Raw genomic sequence first — 7,840 nt, 5'->3', positions numbered from 1 at the left:
AATACGCGTCCTTCCCGTGAAGGACATCTTTATTAATGCACGTCGATTGGCCTCTCGATGGCCATGCGACCTTGGGACTGTCTTGAATAGTCACCCTGTGCTTCCCTCTACGCATTCCCCAGCCTATAGGGATCCTATTCCTAAAATCGTGTCCTTCGTACGAAGGACATCTTCGTTAGCATACGTCGATTGGCCTCTCGATGACCATGAGATCTAGTGACTGTCTTGAACGGTCCCTCTATGCTTGCTCCTATGCACTCCCTAGCCCGTAGGGATTTGCTTTTTTACATCTTTGTAATTTTTACAACTACGTGTCCTTCCCACGAAGGACATCTTCGTCAACGCATGTCGATTGGTCTCTCGATAGCCATGAGACTTGGTAACTGTCTTGAATGGTCACCCCGTGTTTATTCCCGCGCACCCTCTAACTTGTAGGGTTTTGAATTCCCATTTATACATCTTTAATTCCTAGCCTGTAGGGATTTCATTTTCTCCAATATCGGCCTTAGATAGGTTGCGTTCCACATAGAGAACCTTCCCACGAGGGACAACTTCGTAAGTACACGTCAAACGACCTCTCGAAGGTCATGAGACTTGCTGACTATCCTGAACGGTCATCAGCTGCTACTTTCCACGTATCCCTTAATCTAAGGGATTCCGATTAACGTGTCATAATATCTAGCTTGCAAGTATTTCATTAGAGTCTAATGTCATCCCTAAATCCGTATAGGCTATCCTTAGGATTATATCTATCGCACGACCGCATTGCATTACATACAAGGAGTTATAATAAAAAAGGAAAGGAGTCCTTTGCATACGCATGCATTTTCATTTTTCATGCATTCATACATTTACATTTACCTTTGCATCTTCGCCTGCATCCACACTTACCATGCTAGCCAATTTCCCGATACTCACGAAGAAGACCAAAGAGGATTATCAACTATGGAGAAAGGAGGATGAATCATGGAGAACGCCAGGCCTTACTACAAAAAAGAGGATGTCTTCCACTATGCCAACCACGTGTTCATGCCTTTTCAAAACAAGATTATAAATACAACAAAGGTTACCGTCAAGCAAGGTAGCTCAACAAAAGAGTTCCCTCATAGATACACTCAAGGGGTAGCTAGCCATAAAGGGGTTCATCTTAGAACACATCAAATTTACAAGGACACTATACGATAACCTAGGGGGCAAGGATCATCCCAACTAGGGCAATACCCTAAACGAAGATGCATAACAACAATGGAAGGAAAGCGACATGTGTTAACCCCACGCCAAGGGGCAAAAGGGCCATAAGCTTTCTTTATCGATCTACAAATTCTGAATGTTGCGAATGGTGTGATGCTATCCTTAGGAAAAGCAAAAGAGGTTCAGTCAAAGGAAACTCATGAAGTTCCGATACGACGAAAACCCACCGCTACTAATTTATGCCCGACAAGTTTGACGTGCCCAAGGAGAATTCGAGATTACCCTTTACTTCTACAAGTCCATGAGCTAAGGAGTAGAATATGGTCAACAGACTCACAAAGGAGATTGCCCTTAGGATCAATAGGTTTATCATTTCAAGTTGTAACCTCTACGATCACAAAATGTTATTTAATGTAAAACGGTGTACCTTTCGAATAGTAATTCAATAAAATAATCATGCATATTCTGAAATCAATTCATTCGCTTCATTCGCTCACTACTACGACTTTCTACTCGCACCCTCCTATTCTATTTCCATTTCGACTTTCAATCATTAACAAACTTGAGGGAGAATGACGAATACAAATAACTAAATCTCGCTAAACGTATGCTTTCAAGGTAAGACCGAACCGACGATGTACAGGCATTGTTTCAATTCCCAAACAATGGAGATATAAGGATGTCAATCCCTCGTTACCCCCTCGAGCCAGGAGTTGGAGTTTGTTTTTACTTTTCAAATAAACCTTTAGTTTAACCAGGGGCAGGGTAGATTTCAATTAATTCAATGGCGTATTTTGGTTGTCAAGAGAATCAGTCAATATAAGCAAAGTTCAAGCATAAGGATCAAGCAAAGTTTCAAGCATATCTTTTTCCTCGCGTTCATCCAAGATTGAGGAAGCAATGGGGATAACATTCACAACATCTTCTTCCTCAATACATCATCCAAGATCGAGGACATATCAAAGTCGAAGCTCGCAAATCCAGACCAACATGGCAGCCACAACATTCAATATCCCATGATCAATATTCAAAAAAAAAAGAAGAAGAAGAAAACGCCTGCTAAGTCAAAATGGAAAATTCCATGAAAGAAAACAGAACGACTTAGGCAAAATTAGGGCATCCCGATGGATCAAACTCAAAGGAATTGGTTCATGCAAAATAAGGGGTAAAAACAAAGCAAAAGCAAAACACAAAGCACAATCTTGTGACTTCTAAATCATCGAAGCTTGTCATCTATGCTTAGATCTTTACAACAATTTTACCATCAATGCTTGGGTCTCTACTAAGGCTTCTGCCCAACATCAGAACTGAGACGATTGTCTTACAAACAAAGCACATTTATTGGATTAAGAGAATTTTCAGGACTTGGAGAACATTAAGGAGAAAGGGGTGGGCTAAATAAATTCTGAGCCTTATATCCATTGTTTCTTAAACCACGAACCAAGCCAAGTTACAACATTCAAAAGTCCTAATTGAGGCAAGGTTAACTATGAAGGCATATTAAGCAGGATTTGTTATACCGACTCCTAAGTTTGTTAAAACCATTTCTAATCACTACGCAACTTCAAACATTCATTTCTAATCATCCAATCCTAATTCCTAACAAACTTCGATTTCAAAACTTGCATACGCATTACATTAGGATTGCTTTTCAAAGGGTACAACGCCATCTATGAATACACACTTAGCATCGAGGAGATCTCAAAATTGGTAAATCAAAGATGGCCATTTCTAATAAAGACTCTTGCATGGGGAAACCACGTCCAGAGGGTTTTCCTAAACAGGGGCAAAACCTCAATGATTATAGGGGATTACAATCAAAGATCCTATTTACTAGGGGCATCCTCCCTAAGGTCCGATTGACTTGGGTCACATCTCGAAGCAATCTCAATCAGGGGCATGTCAAACATGGGACGAATTCAAATTCAAAAGGATAGAACAACATGGCTAACCCTCCATATCCTGGAAATCAGGGGCGTACCCTTCAATCTAAATGTCGAAGCATATGACAAGGTTATTTCCTGGGGAATCTCCCTTCATGACTTGGAGATCCTAAGCATCCTTTCCCACGAAAATATTGGGGCAATAAATATCAAGTCCATAAGACGCACAACAAAAGTAAAAGGCATCTTCGTACTTTACAACCTCGAATCAATCTATCTCCTAACTACAATCTGCAAAGTTCAAGAAACAGGTATTGGGAAATCGCGCTAGCACCCAACAACCTTACAACATTAGCAAGCTATACACGCTTTGGTTGTTAACAACCTATCATTGAAGCATCATGCAAATACATATAACTCATGCATTGCATACATTGGTTGATGCATTACACCATACCCTGCTAGGAAGTCTTCTTCAGGACATTATTTTTCTAAGTACCTTTTCAGGTGGTCTTCTTTAAGACATTCTACGAGCCTTTCTAGATGATCTTTTTCTAAGACATTCATCATCCTTTCTAAGTACCTTTTCAGGTGGTCTTCTTTAAGACATTCTACGAGCCTTTCTAGATGATCTTTTTCTAAGACATTCATCATCCTTTTTAGGAACCTCTTCAAGTGGTCTTCGTTAAGACGTTCTAAAAACCTTTTTAGGGGGCTTTTTCTAAGACATCCATCATCTTTTTCAAGTACCTTTTTAGGTAGTCTTTTCTAAGACATTTCATTGTCCTTCCCAAGAACCTTCTTATACATTTTTCAGCCTTCCCATGTAGTCTTCTTTAAGACATTCCTCATCCTTTGCTAAGAACCCTTTCAGGTAGTCTTATTTAAAGACAAATCTTCATATCCATTCCTAAGACCTTTCCAGTTAGTCTCGTAGAAGACATTATTTCGCTCCACTCATTACATCAATCAACATATGCATAAGCATTATCCCATACATCAAAACATCCAATTCAAAACTTTGGTGCTAAAACCACCTGGTCCACCTGCTTCCCGGTAACCTTACCGATGCCAGTAACCTTACTGAGTGTTATTTTCCAATCGCCTGATTGACGTATCCTGGTAACCTTACCGATGATAGCAACCTTGTCGTTCATTTCACTCATAAACATATACATACACATTAGCATATACATATCATCTAGCGCATTCTCATACTACAAAAAAAAAAGCCCAGTTTCAACCCTCGTGTTGCGATAGGTGTATTTTCCGACCCACGTGTTGTGGTTTTCCAACCCTCGTGTTGTGATCAATCTGTTTTCCAACCCAGGTGTCATGGGTTCCCAACCCTCGTGTTGTGATCAACCCAGTTTCCGACCCGCGAGTGGTAAAACATTTAACATGCTATGGTCTCCGACCCATGAGTTGTGAGTCTCCAAAACAATTGATTTCCCAACCCCTATTCCAAACTGATTTGTCAATTCCTATTCCAAACTGATTTCCCAACTCCTATCTTCCAAATCCCATTTCAAATCCTATTTCAAATCTTTTTTCCAAATCCTATTTCAAACCCTATTTTTAATCCTATTTCCAATCCTATTCCAACCTTATTCAAATCCCATTTCAAATCCTATTCCAATCCCATTTCAATTTCAGTTTCAATCCAAATCGTGACCTATTGCGTTACGTCTTATCACGTCAGTGATATGGCACCGAGTTCTTTGGTACGTTAGTCCATTGGCAGTAACCAAGACTCATTTCAATTTCAATTTCAATCCAAATCGTGACCTATTGTGTTACGTCATATCACGGCAGTGATATGGCACCGAGTTCTTTGGTACGTTAGTCCATTGGCAGTAACCAAGACTCATTTCAATTTCAATTTCAATCCAAATCGTGACCTATTGCGTTACGTCTTAGCACGGCAGTGATATGGCACCGAGTTCTTTGGTACGTTAGTCCATTGGCAGTAACCAAGACTCATTTCAATTTCAATTTCAATCCAAATCGTGACCTATTGCGTTACCTCTTATCACGGCAGTGATATGGCACCGAGTTCTTTGGTACGTTAGTCCATTGGCAGTAACCAAGACTCATTTCAATTTCAATCCAAATCGTGACCTATTGTGTTACGTCATATCACGGCAGTGATATGGCACCGAGTTCTTTGGTACGTTAGTCCATTGGCAGTAACCAAGACTCATTTCAATTTCAATTTCAATCCAAATCGTGACCTATTGCATTACGTCTTATCACGACAGTGATATGGCACCGAGTTCTTTGGTACTTTAGTCCCTTGACAGTATCCAAGACTCATTTCAATTTCAATTTCAATCCAAATCGTGACCTATTGCGTTACGTCTTATCACGGCAGTGATATGGCACCGAGTTCTTTGGTACGTTAGTCCCTTGACAGTAACCAAGTCTCATTTCAATTTCAATCCAAATCGTGACCTATTGCGTTACGTCTTATCACGGCAGTGATATGGCACCGAGTTATTTGGTACGTTAGTCCATTGGCAGTAACCAAGACTCATTTCAATTTCAATTTCAATCTAAATCGTGACCTATTGCGTTACGTCTTATCACGGCAGTGATATGGCACCGAGTTCTTTGGTATGTTAGTCCATTTGCAGTAACCAAGACTCATTTCAACTTCAATTTCAATCCAAATCGTGACCTATTGCGTTACGTCTTATCACGGCAGTGATATGGCACCGAGTTCTCTGGTACGTTAGTCCCTTGACAGTAACCAAGACTCATTTCAATTTCAATTTCAATTTCAATCCAAATCGTGACCTATTGCGTTACGTCTTATCACGGCAGTGATATGGCACCGAGTTCTTTGGTACGTTAGTCCCTTGGAAGTAACCAAGACTCATTTCAATTTCAATTTCAATTTCAATCCAAATCGTGACCTATAAGTTATGTCTTATCACGTTAGTCCCTTGGCTGTGATACCCTTTCAAATCTTCTCGCTGACTCGTATCAGGTTAGTCCCTCGGTAGTGATATAGAGTTATGCCTCTCCGCAAATAGGGATTTATTTTCCCTGTTTCTCAAAACAAGTTCGCCACATTCTACTATACCAGCAAATTTCAGGGCATTTTCAGTGTTCAATAATCTTCCACCTTCAGATCGCGACAGGCAATCATGCCTATCCGATTCTTCCAGTTTAAGAAGATTGAACAGGGGCAGCTGTCATACCCCAAAATTTGCCTCCTTCATTTCATCTACAATGATTCAAAGATTGGGGTTCTATCCAAACAACATTCCTAGTTAAGAGCCTATTGAGGCTAGGGTTTGAGGTTCTCTTGGAGAGATCAATAAGATAATGTTCTCAATCAAAGGTCTATGGTTCATAATGATCTAAGATAACTCTATGGCAAAAGTCAAGGCTCGACTCCAAAGGTTACCTGCTCAAGCAACTCCATGATCTACAATCAACTGGATTAAACCTAAAGTCAATCATAATCCAAGAATGATCCAAACCTCTAATCATTGGTCAAACATCAAGTATAGATGTGTATATAGATCATTTGATCAAAGGTTGATCATGATTTATCAGTAGAAACTCAGAGATGAACAAATACAAAAAGGTTCAAATTAGGGTTTCTCTATGAGAAAGTCAACTCAACTTTGACTGACCATAACTTCCACATGGAACATCCAAATTTCCCCACTCAAAGCCTATTTTGTAGGAAATTGGATTTCCTACAACTTTGTCTCTCACAAGCCAAGACTAGAAATGCTTCATTTAAGAGATATGATGCAAAAGATTACAGGTCATTTTCAGGCATCCTTCAGAAATAGTTTTTTGTCAAAGAAGATATGATCAAGATAAATGTAGCAACCTGCCCTAAAAATTAAGCTTTTAGAGTCGCCACCTATTCTACCAAGGCGAATAGGAAACCTCGCGCAGTTAAGTGATCAGGGTAAGATACTATATTCAGGTCGAGGGAAGGTGTTAGACACCCTCAACCCTTTCCTATGGTTTGCATTTTAATGATCAGGGTTTGTGGCGAAATATAAAGAAAGATGACAGACAGTAAATAGAGTTAAAGGCTAATTATTTGAACATGATTAGAGTTTGGAAGAGGGGGACTCGCCTTGTTGCCAAGTGCCTACGTACCTCCTTATGGAGGATCAGAGTCAACGTAGTTCGGGGAAGGATTGTACGCCCTTAGGATTAGAATTTGATTTGATATGGTTGAAAGTTGTCTGAAGGCTTTTTGAATGGCCTGTCATAGTTTTGAATAAGGATGAAGATCCGTAGTTTGATTTGAAGTGTTTTGAATGTTGTTTAGATTTGGGCGTACAACCCTGATTTTAATTTGTTACCATTAGTCGCAATAATCAATAGGTTTGATTACCATGGCTAACGGATTGGAGGGAGGATTGCTAACCACTATAATCGATAGATTCGATTATCACGAATAGCAAATGTGTGTATTTTAATTATCGTTACTCCTCATAATCGATAGATTTGATTACAAATAATAACGAATTTTGATGGAAGGAAAATTCTAATCATCGTAACCAATAGCTTTGGTTAAAACCATTTAGCAAAATAATATGTATTTCGATTTATAGAATTTGATTAATTAAATTAATCGATTATTAATCATTGCGACTAATAGATTTAGTCGGAACGAATAATAAATTAAATCCTAACATCTTGTATTATTTTTTATATTGTATATGTTTGTGTATTTGTTTACATATTAAAAAGAAAGAACTAATCAATTTAGTATATTGTATTTTTTG

Source organism: Vicia villosa, linkage group LG1 (assembly GCF_029867415.1).
Source record: "Vicia villosa cultivar HV-30 ecotype Madison, WI linkage group LG1, Vvil1.0, whole genome shotgun sequence".
NCBI classification, from domain to species: Eukaryota; Viridiplantae; Streptophyta; class Magnoliopsida; order Fabales; family Fabaceae; genus Vicia; species Vicia villosa.
This window is presented reverse-complemented; position numbering follows the sequence as displayed.